Here is an 18,500-nt window from a genome sequence, read left to right on the forward strand (position 1 = left end):
TTAAAATTTCGAGTTCCCATTTATGTTTTCGCCCTTGTATATGTATATGTATGTAAATATGTATTACACTAATTATTCGCTTAATTTTTACTTATTTTTTTTTCGAAAATACATAAGGGGTATTCTCTGAGTCATGCAAAGCCCTTGCACGGTGCACGGATTGCACGGTTTGCAAAGCTGTCCCATACGAAATCCGGTTTTACCGTGCAATCCGTGCAATCTGTGCACCATGCAAGGGCTTTGCAAGACTCAGAGAATACCCCTATTGTGCATATTCGGATTTAGCATAATAAAAATACTACGATACAGCATTTTTATTATAACCGTAACATCCGTTCTAATTTTTCGCTTAAGACATATCTTCTCCGACCACTGTGAGGCGCCCAACTCGTTCCGCCCTTTTGAATTTTCAATTCAGACCCCGAAAACTCCCTGGAACGAAATTTCGAATCACTTAATTAAAGCTTCGAGTTTTGGCCGCACTTTTGGTTTGCAGCCGCACTGTGGGCCGCGGCATCTTACCCTATAAAAAATCAAGCGTTTTTTTGTTAGTGGATTCTACTATCTGCGCGTCTGCAAATATGTGAGATAACCTCGTACTGCCACTATTTTAGTTATTTAGCTATGCATATTTCCGTCATTAGTTTAATCGGTTTAATTCAAAAATTGTTGGCATATTGACAATATCGTTATTGCATATTTTGACATAGAATACAAATGTGTATATTGGTCACCCAATAATTTACTCAACAGCTTTTAGAGAATTTATTTTCATAAGCCAAGCATTCATTTATGCATACATACATACATACGCATATGCATATGTATATGTATAAGATACTCCCCTACAAGACATTGCTGAGCACTTTAGGTAAAAATTCTCACACATTTACACTTTTGTTTTTGTAGTACGGCATAAATGAGTAGTTTGACTATTAGTACTGAGGACTTTCTGATGACAACATTGAGGGGAAAGTACTCAATTTTTTCCCATGGCCTGAACGAAAATGAGGACTTTGATAAGCACTTTTGTGATTAGGAATAATGATAATATGAGTACTCATTTGATACTCAGCTGTCTTGTAGGGTCGTTTTTCGACGTTGCCTGACATTGCGCACATTTTCCATAGTTATTTGCATTTTGTCTGAATTCGAATAAATATTTTTGCCAGCGGGTACGTTTTGGTATATTTGTATGTATGTGTGGGAATATATGTATGTATGTATATGCACATATGATTGCATGTTAGTCTGCACGCCTGCATATTTTCCGTTTGCATACAAATATATTTGTTGCTTGTTGCTTCCTTTTCTGCTTCAGGGGCATAAATGCATATGAATGCACATATTTAGCAGTTATCATGCAAATATGTATGTATGTATGTATGTATAAACTAATATCTGATACTTAAGCACAAAAATGCATACAGTCGTACATTTGTGAAAGTGTTCGTATGCTGGCCATACTTTCGATATATTTTATGGCATTTGCTCACCTGTAAACACAGTACTAAGAGGTAAAGAGCTTACCGGCTTTGTAACCACAAGTATTTATTAAATTCACACAGATTAACTATGTACATGAATGTATGTAAATACATTTGCGTGCACATGTGTATATATGTATGTATGTATGTACATGAAAAAAAGTAGATTCATGTAACTGCTAGAAGCTCTGCCAAAAAAAGATAAACTCATTCTTGAACACAATTTTAATGCATTTGGAGGCCTCCGAAAATTAATTAAACTATTTTGGAGCACATGCTTATTTAAAAATTGGCTTGGATTTAAGAATACGTAGGTAATTTAAAACTCCACGCCGGCATCGTTATCGCTTGGAAGCGAAAAAATTCAAAACAATGCATAATAGGTTAGGCTAGGTTAGGTTACACGGGCCGGCTGATGCGCCTTCCATAGACCCGTTTTGGTCCTTTGAAGTGCCAGATGGAGGCCCGTTTTACTGCCATCTAAAGTAGGCGTCGTATAGGACGTCAACGCTTTTCGCGAAGTTCAAGAGAGCCTTAAGTTACAATTTTGAAACCTCCTCTAGTCCTTTGAACTGCGAAGCTCCGCGATATCTAAGCTCTTTCAGAAATTTCATTATAGATCGGTTTTAGCGACTTTTGTATTTCCTGTACTGCTATTTCGTTGCTCATAATGCCCTTGTGGCCAGGAATTCAGTATATATGCAGCCGTTTACCCTCTGTCGCCTGGCTATCGACATATATATTTATATTTCTTATATAGTTTCCTGCGTTGCTAGCTATCTCAGCAGCTTTCGCCTGGAAAATACTGCAGTACTCTCGAAGCTTGAAGGGTTGCCTGAGGTCTAGCTCGGCGCAATAGACTCCGGCGCCCACTCCAGAAGCCATTTTTGATCCATCCGTGAAGATGTTATACGTTCCGCTGGCGGGTCGCATGCTCCTGCGCCATCTGCTCTCGTTAAACGTACCTTGAAACCTTCTTCCCCAGATGAAGCGTGGGGGTATGTGGTCTACTTTGTCCTCCATCGCACATAAGTTTGCTGCCTAAAATTACTCCCAGGTACTTGGTGTGATCCTTGATTGTTAGCTCCACCCCGTTGAGCCTTGGGGGTTTCCACGCGCGGATTTTGTACCTTCTTGTGAACAGTACCGCATCCCTTTTGTCAGCATTTACCTCTAAGTTGGCTGATGTCGCCCATCGATTTACGACCCTTAGAGCGCTTTCCATTACGTTACTGATGGTGTCTAGCCCCGGACTTTGTTAACATTTTCTGAACGTATACCCATCTAGTAATAAAACACGCGATGGATGCAAAAGTTAACTCGCATTTTTATTTTATGGCCTACTAAAGCTTTCATATCTCGGCCTAAGTAGTTTTCAAAATAGTCGAAAGAATGGTTACAACTTCATGGGAAATATTTTCGTAGAATATTTTAACCCATTAGCTCCCGCCTGAATGGGATGTTTTGACCATTGGAAGGTCGTTAGCGCATTGATATATCCTAGACAGTAAAAAACACCCAGCTGGCACAGCTGAAGCTGAACGAGGTTTACCCGTAGCGTCAGTGGATGGATGAGCGATTACGGTTTGCAATTAGCAAGAAACGGATCCCAATAATTATAAAAATGGTGATCGGACCTCAGCTCTTGACAACTTGTAGGTCTACAAAATACCAAGTGGTGAAGCTTGACAACAAACTCACATTCTAGGAACACATTCATGGAGTATGTGAAAAAGCTGCGCAGAGCACGGTGGCTCTAAGCCGGCTGATGGCGATTGTGGGCGGCCCGAAACCATCCCGTAAGAAACTTTTCATGGCAGCAGTCCAGTCCCGGCTACTGTACGGGGCAGAATTATGGGCCGACGAATTGAAAGTAAAAAAATACCGGATTCAAATGTCTTCGGTACAACGCAGATGTGTACTACGCATTGCTTCTGTATACCGTCCAGAGTCCGCCATCGCGGTTCTAGTTATTTCTGGCGTAATGCGATGAGTGGAAAGAGATCTACAATCTCAGTGCCCAGATAGGCCGAGCAGCTGCCGCGGCCTTAATCATAATTAATTTAAATTTAAATTTAAATTTAAATTTAAATTTTAATTTTAATTTTAATTTTAATTTTAATTTTAATTTTAATTTTAACTTTAATTTTAATTTTAATTTTAATTTTAATTTTAGTTTTAATTTTAATTTTAATCTTAAACTTAGTCTTAGTCTTAATCGTGTGCAACCATCCACGCCATGCCCTCTCTTCTTCTATCGCTTTTTCGTTTCGTTTCAAAATTTGAAAGAGCTAAAAAAGTTCTCCGTACACCCCTGAGGAAATTTCGATATTTTTTTTTAGCCAAACCCGGTGGTCGGGTGTTACATCTTCCAATAAAACCGGAATAATCAAAATATTTTCTTAGCGAGAGTTTAATGATTTTTGCAAACTTTGAATCTATTGACATTAGAGTGGCCGGTTCGGATGACTCTGACAATGAACTTTGGAACAAAATAAAATTCTGCTTGAGCCAAAAACATCGATATATCATACCTTAAGATCCGATTTACCGTTGAAGATATGACTATAAATGTAAAAAAGCGATCAAAAACTAATTTTCTTTCGAAATCGCCTTGCAAAAATTCTTTACACTCAGGGGTGTACGGCGACCTTTTTCTTCTGGTACGTTCCAATGTACATATACATATGTATGTATATATGTATATATTTAAATGCATGCATCTTGTTGATTCAAATTACTCTAAGGTATTTTGTTAAGTAATTGCCCAAATTTAACTTTAACTGGCACCTGCGGCAGAGGACACCGCGACTATACTTGCTCAGCAATTGCTGCTCAAATACGCTTACTTACCCACATCCGAATGTTATTCTAAGCACATTTAAATACAGCACTAACTGGAAATTGCTTGCTGCATTGCAACTTATTTGAATTCGTGAATTTTCTTGCCGTTTGCCGTTTGCCGTTTATCAGCGCAAAAGTTTTCTAATATTTGTTCAAGCATACCGTGCCACTGGGCGTATGAGTAACCGCTAATTGCTGTTAGCTGGTTGGCGTAATTTGAATTGCATGCGCACTACTTTACTGCAGATGCGGCAGAGTTTGCTGTGTGTCTGCGTCGCGTCGCTGATAAAATAGTTAGCTCCTTTTGGTGCTTATACTAAGTACTAACTGCTGCAATTTTGATAAGTCAAATTATCTAACATTTTCTTCTTATTCTTAAATGTTACTAGCCGGCCGATAATGTAGCAAAGTTGGCGCGTTTTAAAGGCAAAAGTAAAGGACGCTGCAAGCTTTTTAAAACTTGCAACATTCAATGCAGCGAAATGATTGCATTCTACTGCTGCCCCTCGAGAATTTTTGAGTAGAGAGAATGGGAAGTAGAAGCAACAACAAAAAAGCGCATATGAAATGCAAACATTGATTATCGCCATGTGGTTACCTTAGCATGGAAGCATGAAGGGTTGAAGACACACTCGAAGATTAAAATCAACACACAGATACATATATGTATGTGCAATCGAATTCCATGCCAAGTTGGCTTTATTTTTGCTTTTTATTTACCTATCGTCTGTATTTGCAGTTAACATTTTCTGCTTGAAATGGCCAATGTAGCAAAACATATTCAGCTGCAAATGAGCAAGAACGCATACATTAGTTATGTACGTACCTCGAGTAATTTTATTTTGACTAAAAATGTATGCTTTTTCATGTATTTTATTTGAAAGATCAGAACCCGAAACTAAAAACAATATAGATAACCAAATCGAGAATATAGGCAACTTTAAACATGTTTGTAAACGTTAATAGTATTTAATATAGCCAGCGATAAAAATCAGGAACCGATAATAACCATTAAATAATTAGATTTTTATTTTTAGTTCCTCGCAAAATCGTTATTTTGTGATTTCTATTTTTTTCGATTAAGAATAATCGTTTCACTCGGACTTTTCGATAATTTTTTAACCGTGATACTGCCTCTTTATTACCATTTTAAATCTTTTATGAATTAAAAAAATAAGGAAAAAATAAAATAATAAATACCGATTAAAAATTTATCGAAAAAAAAAATCACAAAATAACGATTAAATTTAATCGGAAAATAGAAATTCAATTTTAACGGTTAAACTATGATTTTTATTACAAAGATCGTGGCTGCTAAAAATTTGTAACGATAAAAATATCGATAAGCACAACTACATAAACATCGATAGCGATAACAATATCGATAAGAGCACCACATCAATAACACCTGCATGGTGATATATACATATATAATTTAAAGTTTTTTTTATTATATTATAACTATGGGAATGTTTTTGGGAATTTTGGTATACCTCGTATTTTATTTTAATTTAGGCCGTTTTGAAAGATTTCAGACCTTTGCGGAAGCTTTTGAGTTTTTTTTGTAGTTTTCGGCATTCTTCGCGTAATACTTGTCGGGATTATCTTTGAACTTTAGTCGTATATATATTTCAGGATTTTTAGGCATTTTTTGAGGACATTGGGAGTTTTTACGTCAGTTTACCAGATTTTTTGGGATATTTCTGGATTTTTGGGTATTTATCGGTATTCTTCAGGACTTGTCGCTAGGCTTCCTGATTTTGCAAGATTTCTCGGGAGTTAAAAAATTTCAGCGGTATGTTTTCGGAAACGTCTATAGTTTAAAAATTTTTTGGGATTATCTCAGGACTGTAGAAGTTTCTTTTTGGGACTTTTCGAGAATCCCACGATTTTTTTTCTATACTTTCAGGTACTCCTTGGCTCATGTTTCCGTAATGTTTCCAGGAATTTTCAGTTTGCTTCATGTTTCCTTTTTAGGAATCATTCGGGATGTTTTTCGGAGATTTCGTAATAAAAATAAATGATTTGTGATGTTTCGGGTTTTTTAGACTTTTAAAGGCTTTATCGGTATGTTTTCGTGACAATTTAAGTTTGATAAGACCTTTTAGGATTCTTCGTGTTAAATTTCTCAGAATTTTTCGGACTTTTCAGCATTTCTCGTGTTTTATTTTTATGGGACTTTTTGGTCATTGTCAGATCTTTCTGAGATTTTTTCAGCTTTTTTTGGTATTCTATGGACATTATTTTCCGGAAACTTTGAGGTTTTGGTTTCGGTATTTGATAATAAATTTTTTCAAAATCTGCCCAGTTTATCGCTTGATTTTTTTTGGAACTGAAATGGATTTTTCAACCTTCTTGGTATTGTTTGTTTAGTACTTCTAGGGACTTGTATCTCTTATTTAATTTTTTTGTGGTTTCTGATTTTTTTTTGATTTCTTTAATGGTTTCTAATATTTTCCGGTTTGTTTTTGGATTTTTTTTTACATTTCGATACATGTTGTATTTTATTTTTCGAAATTTTTTTGGACTTTTTCATGACTTTTTGACTGTTTTAAAAAATGAAAACCAAAAAAATTTTTTTTTTTAAATAAAAAGTAAAAAATTAACTTAAACGCTTTCTAGTTGTTCTTAAAACGCGTACTCAGTACGGTCTAATAATTACAACTATAATAATAACACTATTAATATAATATCGATAATGATAACAATATCGATAACATTTCTAAATACCGATAACGGGTCTATTTTGACGTCGATTTCGTTAATAATAACAAAATAATATAACTATACCGATATAGATGACGATGACCATAATGGTATCAATAAAAGATCGATAATAACACCAGTCCAGATAATCGATGGTCTCAATACTCGCTTACATCTAGTAACGATAAATAACCGATAAATCCACCAGAAAAGCTCTAGATGTAGCTCTAGATACCATATCCCACAAACAAAATGTTCTTAATCCAACAATACATACAAATACATACACGGAAACCAACACATGCAAATGAAAGCGAATATTTAATAGCAGAAGTGTGTATGTGTGGCGTTTTCAAATTTAAATGTAAATTTGCAATTTTCTTGCAAGCACTCCACTCAATTTTCACTTCGTTTTCGTTGTTTCTGTGTGTGTGTGTTTTTTTTTTGTTTTCGTTTTCTCGAAAGTAATGGAAGGAATACGCTAAAAGTCAATGTCTGTTGCATACCGAAAATCTACTGCGCCTTATATGTATATATTTATAGCCGAAAAAGTAAACGCAAGGTAAACTAAGTATGTAAATGCACTAAAGCAGCTAGTAAGCCAAAAATCGTGTGCTTTAGTTGCCACGAATGGCGCGCTCACAATTCACTTTTTGTTACCGTAATAAGGGTTTTGTATTCCCTTGACGTTATACAATAGCTATCACACTTTCCTTTGCCGCCGCCGTGCTGCCTAACTAACTGCCAGTATGCACACACACACAAAAGGCAGTAAGTTAATTTTATGCTGCACACACCTACTCGACAACCACCTACTGTAACGCTTGGAGTCCTTATCGTGTTTGTGTGTAATAATTTATTTGAATGCGTCCATAGGGGAGGCCAAAAATATGCATAAAAGAAAACTGAGTAAGGAGTGGTTATATTTTCGATAAGTAAAAACTCTACATATATTGTAATCATCGAAGGTGTTAACTCTTATAAGGTTTTCCAATATCAGCAGCTTGGTTTATCGAGATCGTCTTTGTTTGAGAACATTCCTTTCGATTTTAATTTCTCATGAGTTTTTGAGCTTCTGGCTCGCTACCGACATATTCACTTAGTAACAGTCGGGTAGTAAAATTTCTTGGTAAACTCTTAAGGCTAGATAAAATTTGACTGAAGCAAAATGCTTGAATAAACAAGTCGAAAAATGATCTCCTCACTATTTGTCTGGTGAAAGGCCTAGCAGAGGTTGCCAGGCGAGCACAAATACTTCTCCACAATGCAAGCCGTTGAATGGAAATTGCGAGAACCTTTAGCTATGGTTAGAGGTGTCTGATAAGCCCTGAGAGATCTTGACTTGAAAAACAAAACAGGAAGAAGTAAATCCAGGCCGTACGCGCAGATGGTGGATGAGTATGAGTATGAAAAGATGTAGACGGAATGTACAGCCTCCGCAGACATCAGCCTTTACTAATAAACTAAACCACTCTAAGATTGAGGTATTAACTACAGGCAGCCGTAATCGATGAACCAAGGAAGGTACGAGTCGCAGTGCAGCTGAAGTGGGTGGATATTGACGTAAAGTTCACAAGGTGTTGGTCGATTTTTCCCACTGGGTGGTAAGATGATTTATTTTGGAACGAAGTTCCGTCATCCCCTGTCAAGTTGGGTTTGTAGACAAACCGGTTTCGGCATTGTGCCATCTTCAGTGTCATTTTTCGTTCTGTGCCGAAACCGGTTTGTCTGCAAACCAAACTTGACAAGGGATGACGGAAATTCGTTCCAAAATAAATCATTTACAAGGTTTATTATGCATTTTCAATACGTACTGCTGGCATATATGCTGTAGGGTCCACAATATACCGTGGTGTGGAAATTTTCTGAAAATCTGGACATTTCTTTTTCGTACGCGTAAGTTTTGCAAAGAAACTGCGAAGGAGTACAAATATCAAACAGTTTTTCGGTTAGCTAAGCAGAACTTCGGGAATTGGCGTGCCACCAAAGATGAATTTCAAATTAGTCTGAGACTGCAAGTGTATGTCAAGCTCGATGGAAGAGTCAATTGATATCTCATGCGTCTTTGTTTTCGGCCATTGAACAACATACGGTAAGGAGAGAGCTGACAAATTGGCTAAAGCAGGAGCAAATTTTGATGAATCCGATGATGAAAGCCGAGACAATGGGCATCATATATCAAAAGTGAGCTTAAGCTCCTATTCGTTTTTCAGTACAAATTCTTAAGCTTTTAGATCAAGTGCAAGTACTAAATCTGAGCTTAGGCCCACTTTTCATATACATATGATATCAAATATACTGTCCACTCAGAGTAATCAAGACGGAAATGCACTTGCATGCAAATTGCACGAATGGCCGAATCGCTATGGAACAACCCATAAACCCCTAAAACTGCAAGGAATATATGGCCGCACTGCAAGAAAACCAAAATAGCCACGATTACGGGCTAAGGGTCACTTGGTGAAGATGTAGGAAGAATTAACCTCCCGTACAACGCTCGCAGCCGTAGCTGTGGCCTCGAAGAAAGTAGAAAAATAGTCATAGATTATCCTTGCGAATGTACAGCACTGGCACGTAAAAGACTAGAGACACTAGCGTATCAAAGTGGTGTTTACGGCGCTAAGTGTGTCCGTTTTGGATAATGCCAAAGGGGGAGGCCCCCTGAGCTCGACTTGTCGGAGTCCCTACGGGCATACCGGGATAAGCTATAGAGTAAAAATGTTCCGGCGACCGATGAAATGGAAGAGTCCAGGCTGCTGTAAATTAAGCATACTAGTATTTAAACGTCTTAGCTAAGCCAGACTATGGACCCTGTTTCGGTATCATTGAGGTTAGCGTGCGGGTAGACTCAGGCGAGATTAGAGATATAGAAGAAGATGAAGGGTTAATGTAGTTGTTGGGATTCTCTTAGAGAGAAAAGATGACTCCTATGCGGAGAATTAATTTTGCTCAAATTAAAGAGGACATAACCTAATTTGCATGACCCGAGTCTACTTAGAAGAAGGGTATACATGTAATGGTAAAAGTTGACTAATGATTTTACTTTTTAACCGACTTCAAAAAAGGAAGTCTTTGTCAATTCGTCGGAATATTTTTATTATAAAATTTTTTTTTATGTTACCGCATAACTTTGGACTACTTTAACCGATATCTATAATTCTTTTTTTAAAGGAAAGGTGGTACCTCATAGGTGGTCTCATACTAATTCCGTTTATATCTGATCATTAGATCATGAAGAAATTAACGGTAATCTTAAATTTTTCTACGAGAATTGAAGTCGGTTTTGTTTTTTGCTGGTCATCAGTATGGCTTGAACTCTCATCACAAGTTTTTCTGAACTTAAAATAATCCGTTAAAAAATAGGTATTGTTGAAATTTTTTGAGTATGTTTGATTTTGTGCTTCACAACTTCACTAAAAGACTTAAGAAGTGTAGGTCCTTAGTCTGTGTTTTTTTTTTTCAAAACTGAACTATAACTTTGTGTTTTTGTGCCACCCCTTCAGTCTTTCATAGTATGTAGGTATATAAGTATGTATTTGTAAATTATTCACGCTATATTACAACGCGACTGCGCTTTGTTTGCGCTTCCTTGTAAACCCAAAAGTTTCGCTCTTCTTATGATTTGCCTTAAGCACGCGATAATAACATTCACGACCCGTGTTCGTGCATTTTATTCGTTTACACTTTGCATGTGCAACTAAGTAATTCAAACTAATAATTCCTCAAATTTTCTAAGGTTGACTAAACTTTGCTCGTAAGTCTTTTCTTCAAAAGGCGTTTAATACAAACTAATTTGCGTGCAAATCGATAGACGAAATTAGTTACACGAAAATTACAAAAGCATGGCTTAGTTTTTGTGAACTAAGGTACGAGTGTGTATTTATATACATACATACATACATATGTACGTATGTGGTGTTTAGCTTTCACAATATGTAGTTAGCTTGCTGAAAAGTTTGTAAGCTTATTCACAAGGGTATAAAGTAATCGATTTACAACTATATTCACTGGGGAAAGATTTCATAATGCTAGTAAGGGGGGAAAAGTGTTTAATATACTCGTAAATAAATATACATACATACACACATATAGGATTAGTATGTATGGGGAAATCACAACAAGTTTACTCAGCTAAAAACCGTATGTTTCTCATTTTGATTGAAGTTGGAGGAATAAAATAAAGCCGGCCGCAAAAAGCTGGTGGGAAGCACGTACTTACTGTTAAGCGAAATTTGGTCTGGTAAATACATGCTCAAAGACTGGAATCTCTGTGTGCTTTACCGAATTCACAAAAACGGAGATCCTGCAGTTTGCGACAATTACCGCTGAATAAGCCGTCTTAATACTCCGTTTTAGTGCCTATCGACGATAATGTGTAAAAGGCTGAAGGCCTTTATAAACCAACTGTTGGAATTTATCGGTGTGGCCTAAGGGCGGCAGACTCTGCCATTGACGAGATATCCAAAATGCGTCAAAGCTTACAAAAACAAATGAGGAAAGAATTACAGAATCGAAACACACCACAAATTTGTCGATTCAGAACCGCATTTGATTGCACGAAGACAAGCTACCTCTAAGAAGCCCTTCTTAAACTTGGTATTCGCAAAATTAATACGACTGTGTACAAGGATATTGAGCAAAACTTTAAGCTCTGTCCAAATTAGCAATGGTCTCGAGATGAAATGAGTCTTTAGACAGGGCAACTCACTTTTGTGCGACCACTTCAATTCGATATAGGAAAGCGTAATACGAACCACTTATCGGGATTGCAGCAACACCAGGACCCATCAGCGCAATATTTTCCAGCTTAGGTAACGAGCCAAAAGTGGTTGGTCCAGCGGTAAACGAAAACAAGGCGCCGCCTGTCAGCATACAAAACGATTAAGCGCGCACGTCATTCGCAAAAAATAAAAATCCAGAAATCGAAGAAATAAAAAATTACTATTTTTTCATTATCTATAAATAAAAGTACAAAATAACGATTATTTTTGATAGACAAAATAAAAATTCAAAAATAACGATTTTGCTTTAATCTAAAAATAAAAATTGAATAAAGGTTATTTTTGATCCAAAAAAAGAATAAAAATCAAAATGATTTTGCTATCATCAAAAAATATAAGTCCAAAATAACTATTATTTTTGGTCGAAAAAATATACGATTTTGCTATGATCAAAAAATAACGATTTTGCAATGATATAAAAATAAAATCCAAAATAACGATTATTTTTAATAAAAAAAAATAAAAATTAAAAATAGCGATTTTGCTTTAAAAAAAAAGTTTAAAACACCGATAATATTTGGCCGTAAAAGATAACAATTTTCCTATGATCGAAGAATAAAAATCAAAATAACGATTATTTTTGATAGCAAAAATAAAAAATCAAAATAACGATTATTTTTGATAGCAAAAATAAAAAATCAAAATAACGATTATTTTTGACAAAAAATATAACGATTTTGCTGTGATCGAAAAATAAAAGTCCAAAAGAACGATTATTTTTGATAAAAAAATAAAAATTAAAAATGAAGATAATTTTCATCAAAAAAAAAAAAACTATTTTGCTATGTTCTAAAAACTAAAGTCCAAAATATTTTTTTTGATCGAAAAAAAATTAAAACCACAAAATAATTGTTTTGCACTGATCTAAAACTAAAAATCTTGTCATTTAATGGTTATTTTCGGTCCCTGCTACTCACCGATTCCCACACTGTCATTGAATTAAATTTTATTAACAGATTATTTATGTCTTTTATTTTGGATTTGTAAAACACATTTTATTCGTGAATACCCTGCCAACTTGCACCGTTATACATAGTTTAATGAGTTTTTAGCTCAGAAGTTAATATTCAAATAGAGCTATGTGTAACCTTGGCCGCCTTGGCAAATAACTGCGAGAACTTTTGAAATGTTCCAATAAGTTCTTTTTCTGCGCCAATTAGTGTTCCAAAGTTTAACAAACTCAATACAGCTACAGATATCCCCACTAACAAAAACTTACTTCGTTTTTATTGCACATTGAAAAGTACGAGTATATATATATATATATATAGCTTGAAAATTGTGCCAACTGCCATTCACTAGAGTAACAACTATCCTGCCAGCGAAAGCGCAAAACTATTAAAATATTATCATTACAATTTAACCTTCGAAATTTGAGCTGACACAAAAGTAAACTTGAAGCCAAATGAACTTTTAAAAGCAATAAAAACCGCAAATTACAAAAATAAAGCAACAGCTATTACGGCCAACATCTAGCCAATCAGCCAATCAGCAGCCATAGAGGCATGCAAATGTAAGCAAAATACGCGAAAAATAATATTACCACAAAAAAAAAAATGAAAAAAAATATGAAAATTATAGATGGCCTGAAATAAGTACAGAAAATAAATTGAAAGCAAATGCAGACAGTTGGCAGTCCAAAAATTCGCAAAAATATCTACTTTTACATTTCGATACGCGACACACATTCACCGCGCCAAGTAAGGCAATGTCACATCATACTTTTTGCATTTGGCTTATAATGTTCAAATCAGCGATTTCAGCACAAATATTTGGCTCCAGCTGCGTTATACCACACACACACACACACATACACAAGCCAACCGCGAAATGAGTTCATTTATATGTATGTTTGAGGACAGAAATTGGTTTTAATGCGAGCCATTTTAAGCAAAAAACGATTGAAAATCACATTAAATGCACAATAACAGCCAAACAGGATGCAATAAAAGTCAGCTGCCAGTGTGAGGTGCAGAAGAGAGGGCGGATGCAAAACAGGCGGTAAACGAGTTTTAATTTAAGAGGTTTGTGAAAGATGTCAGAATTTTCAAGTAACAGCAAGAAAATATTGTTAGCCTTAGGGTGAGTGCACACAGGAAGTGTCGCCGTGCTGAGCGAAGCTTTCAGCTCCAAAACGCTTCTGAAAAAGCTTGCTATATGAACATTTTCATATGGGGTATTCCATAGTCACGGGTGGGACATTTGTACAGCAAAAATAGTTTTTCTTTTTTAAATTTAAGTATTTATAAACTGCTAAGCAATTCTAAATTTCGATAAAGCTGCACCTAGTTCACTAATATACGAATTATTAACAAATACGAAAAATATTCCAACTTGATTTTATATAGGAAAATTTTGAGCTCACGTCACGGGTAGGACAGAGAAAAGACACTGCTTTTTGGAGAACATATGTATATTTTATGGAAAGCCTGTGAATTTACTTAACATTTCAATCTGAATTAGATGTTTTACTATACAGAAAAGAACCAGCAATCCTAACAAAGCACAAACCATAACAAGAATTAGTGGTTTATTATTAAATAATTCAAAATTCTCCTGTCACGGGTGGGACAACTTTTGTCACGGGTGGGACACGTACGATTTTCTTTATGAAATGGAGCTTCTAGTGAGATCCATATCAAAGGGCTTAGGTATGATACATGTTAGGGGCCAAATGCAAGATCAATTGACCCACTTTTATCACAGTAGAGTCATTGTAAGACGCACGATATACTGCTGCCCTCATGATCTATTTTAGAGGGCAATAGTTATTCCGTATGTTATCACGTCGATAGCGATGTTTAACCTGCTGTTAGTGTTAAGCAGGCATTGAGTAACCGGCTCTAAGAGTGGCTGGAGTTGAGTTACTTTTGGAAAATTGGTTTCATGGACAAATCAGGCCATAGTACGTCAGAAAAGATCTTGTGTATCGATGTCTAATCCGAAAAGTTATCGGCATTATAATACTTGTACGCAGATACATACATATGTACATATATCTTTGTCCCTTAAAGGCTATTCATTGGATTGAATTTATAAGTTGCGCGAACTTCTAGATTTTCTTGGTTGGAACCTTTCAGGTTATTGTTAGTATTGACTTTTGGATTATTGTTAAACAATCCTCATCATAGAATTCTCTGGCCTCTCTATGATAGTAATGTTTACCTTGACTTTTCGAGTGGGCCACGCGAAATTTTTTACTACATCGCTTAGCCCATCATAAATCTCTAAAGTAGTAACTAAGCAGTACGAAGTTTAAAACTTTTTTTGTCACGGGTGGGACATGCAAAACCGTAGTGATTTCATCCCATTAATTTAAATGCCTATTTTTCTTCAATGCCATATTGCTTCTTTGGGACGAAGAAAGATGGAGACATTTATTCCCCACTTCAAAAAAAAAAATAATAACTTTGTAAATACTTGATTTTGCAGAACCTTCTATATTAAAATATAATGACGTATTCAATTACTTTTCTTACTTACTTTTTTTTGAAGTTTTGAGTGTATTTACAGTGTAATAAAATAATTTAACTAAATTTTTTCTTCGAAAATACGTTTATTTGAAGTATTGAGCATTGACTTATCAGGCATTCCCTTTTAATAAATTACTTTATAATTGGGTACAAAGTTTCACTTACTAATGGAATACCCCATATATATATATATATAGCAACATACATTAAATCGAAAGCTCGGAACTGCTCCGCACGACTCCGCGCCGCTGACTATGTGAACGTACCCTTAGAAAGTGGAATTTGCGACCTACAAACATACATACATACATATGCACGCAGTTAAAAGACTCGTGATCGATTAATTTGTATGCGAAAGCATGGCCGCTAGGAAGGCGCATGCAGCTGCCGCTGGTTGTTACACGTTTACATTTATGCCACAAAGATGAAAAACACGTACGTGTACATACGCCGCATATTTGGCGGCCATATTTATTTAAGCGTTATAAACTGACAGTAAGTTGTCAATATACGGCTATAAAATGTTACAAAATAGCTGCATTATAGGCGGGCTGTTTGACATATGTACGTACACAAATATTTTGAGTCTCATAATGAAAAATACCAGGGGCTGTATTGGTTATGATCTTTATATAAAAAACTACAATTTAAGCATTAAAATTGAATTTTTATTTTTACGACCAAATTTAACCGTTAATAGCGAATATTTATTCTTGATCGGAAAAATAAGAATAAACAAGAAAAGAAGTAGAAGTTCGGGCGAAGCCGAACTTTATATACCCAGATTTAAAACGTTTTCGAAAGTAGGCTGAGTTTGACTTAATAATATAATTGAACCCAGTTTGGAAGAAATCGATAAAGTGGTTGCCGAGATAAACACTTGTGGTCATAAGTGGGCGGCGCCACGCCCATTGTCCAAAAATTTACAATAATAAAATTTTGTGCTAAGTGGTTATTGCAATAATCGATTTTGAGTCAATTAGCTTTAGTAGTTACTGATTTATCGCAGATTTTGTGTTTCTGTAAATTACCGTTATATGGCAGGTGGGCGTGGTTATTGCCCGATGTCAACGATTTTCAACAGATTTATTAGACAGATCCTAGGCAAGGCTCATACCGAGTTTGGTGAGGATTGGTAGAGCGGCTACTGAGATACAGCATTTCATCATAAGTGGGCGGGGTGACGCCCATTTTCCAAAAATTTCCTAATAATATTTTTTACCAAAATTCTACTCCACATTGTAATTTTCAACAATTTTAATGTAATATTTACTGAAATATCGTAGTTCTTGCATTTTTCGAAAATACCGTTATATGTGAAGTGGGCGTGGTTACAGTGTGCGATTTCGCCCATTTTCAATACCTAACCTAACCTGGATAAAGGGCAACCTGCATTCGTTGAGATATCTCAAATTTTGATTGAGTTATTGTGTGCGCAGGCAGACAGACAGACGGACGGACAAACAGTCATGGCTAAATCAATTTATTTTTTCATTCTGAACATTTATGTATACATTTGTCTTTATAAAATGTCGACATTTATTGCCAAGTGGAAATTCAGCATACATCCAAGTAAAATAGTATTTAGGCATTAATGTTTTAGTAAATAATCAAAAGTTAAAGGAAATAGAAATTACACACAGCCAACCACTTAATGCGACGGTAAGACGGTAAGACGGTAAAAGCGTTACTATCTATGAATTTCTACAACTGTTATTTTCCTCATTCTCAATAATGAGTACAAAAGTACTTAGTATTTTTGGCTGTGAATACTGTATATGAAAGTAATGCCGAAATAGTTCCAAAAAACATAAAATATCGAAGAGTCCCGGAAAAAGTTTCGAAAGATACCGATAATATATCACGAAGAATACTAAAAAATAAAAAAAATTCCCCGACCGAATCCAAACCAAATTCGATGGAGAGTAAAAAAAAAAAACGAAACATCACCCATGTATTTCCAACTTAATAACAATTTCCGGCACACAATTACTTAGCATATTTATTGACGCGAGAGCGCGAGTTGATAATTTGCATTGAGTATTCCTTGTGATGTGATGCCTTGAAAGCAATGAATCAGGCTGACAAGCAACAGAATAAGCGTACAACATACAAAAAAATACCAGTGACTATGCAAATCACGGAAACCCCTTAGCCCAACCAGGAAAGCGCAACGCAGGCAGCCACATCCGTTTTTGCTGCTGCGGTTCTACGTTTCGCATAAAATTTTGTGCATTTCTGCAAAGTTTTCACGAATAAATTGTTTGTACCTTAGAGTACGTAGGTACGTAATGCAAATATCAAACCTGAATTGCGCGCTGAAATTGAGAATGAGGAAAATAACAGTTGTAGAAATTCATAGATAGTAACGCTTTTACCGTCTTACCGTCGCATTAAGTGGTTGGCTGTGTGTAATTTCTATTTCCTTTAACTTTTGATTTCCTTTTTTCTCGCTACACCTTTCAACAACACAACACATCTTCACTTGCACTTGCTATGCGTCAACTCTTATCTCCTTGAGATGCTGCGAATTCATTTGCATTGAAGAGGCGGCTGTTGCTGCAGCTGCTGTTACATTTTAGAATTCATGAAATTTTGACGCAACACTACATCGTTGGTAGGGTGGGTGTGTGTGTGTACTTTTAAAATATGTATGGCAACCTTTGTGCAACATACTAGTGTGGTAGCAATTGTAGTTAACAGTTTGTGGTGGCAATTCGCTTACCACCAAATGCGTATCAATGTAAGTAAGCAAAATAGGAATATATTTACATACGTACTTAAGCTGCTTACATGCATCTGTTGCATTTGCATTGTAGGCAAGTTATTCTAAATGGAATTTCGTATTGCAGCTGTTGCCCTAAATCGCATTTGCAAATTGTGTAAGTAAAAATGCATATAATTTTGTTGAAAATTGTCAATTTTTACTATGAAAATGTGCAACACAAATAATGAACTTACACCTAAATTTATAAAAAAAAAAATGTAGAAAACTTTAAATCTTACTAATATTGAAATGTCTTTCAAGCTACTTACATAAGCCTAGTTAGGTTAGGAGGGCGTATGGAAAATTTTATACTTTCACTCGGAGACAAAATTATCCTTTGTGAGTGTCAGGAGGACACACATAGCCATAACTGAGACAGCAGTCAAGTAAATTCAAGTCATTATTCTACTAAACTAATTACTATTCCTGATGAAGAGGCGGA

The sequence above is a fragment of the Rhagoletis pomonella genome, unplaced genomic scaffold (assembly GCF_013731165.1).
Source record: "Rhagoletis pomonella isolate Grant_MI unplaced genomic scaffold, Rhpom_1.0 Rhpom_scaffold_00011, whole genome shotgun sequence".
NCBI classification, from domain to species: Eukaryota; Metazoa; Arthropoda; class Insecta; order Diptera; family Tephritidae; genus Rhagoletis; species Rhagoletis pomonella.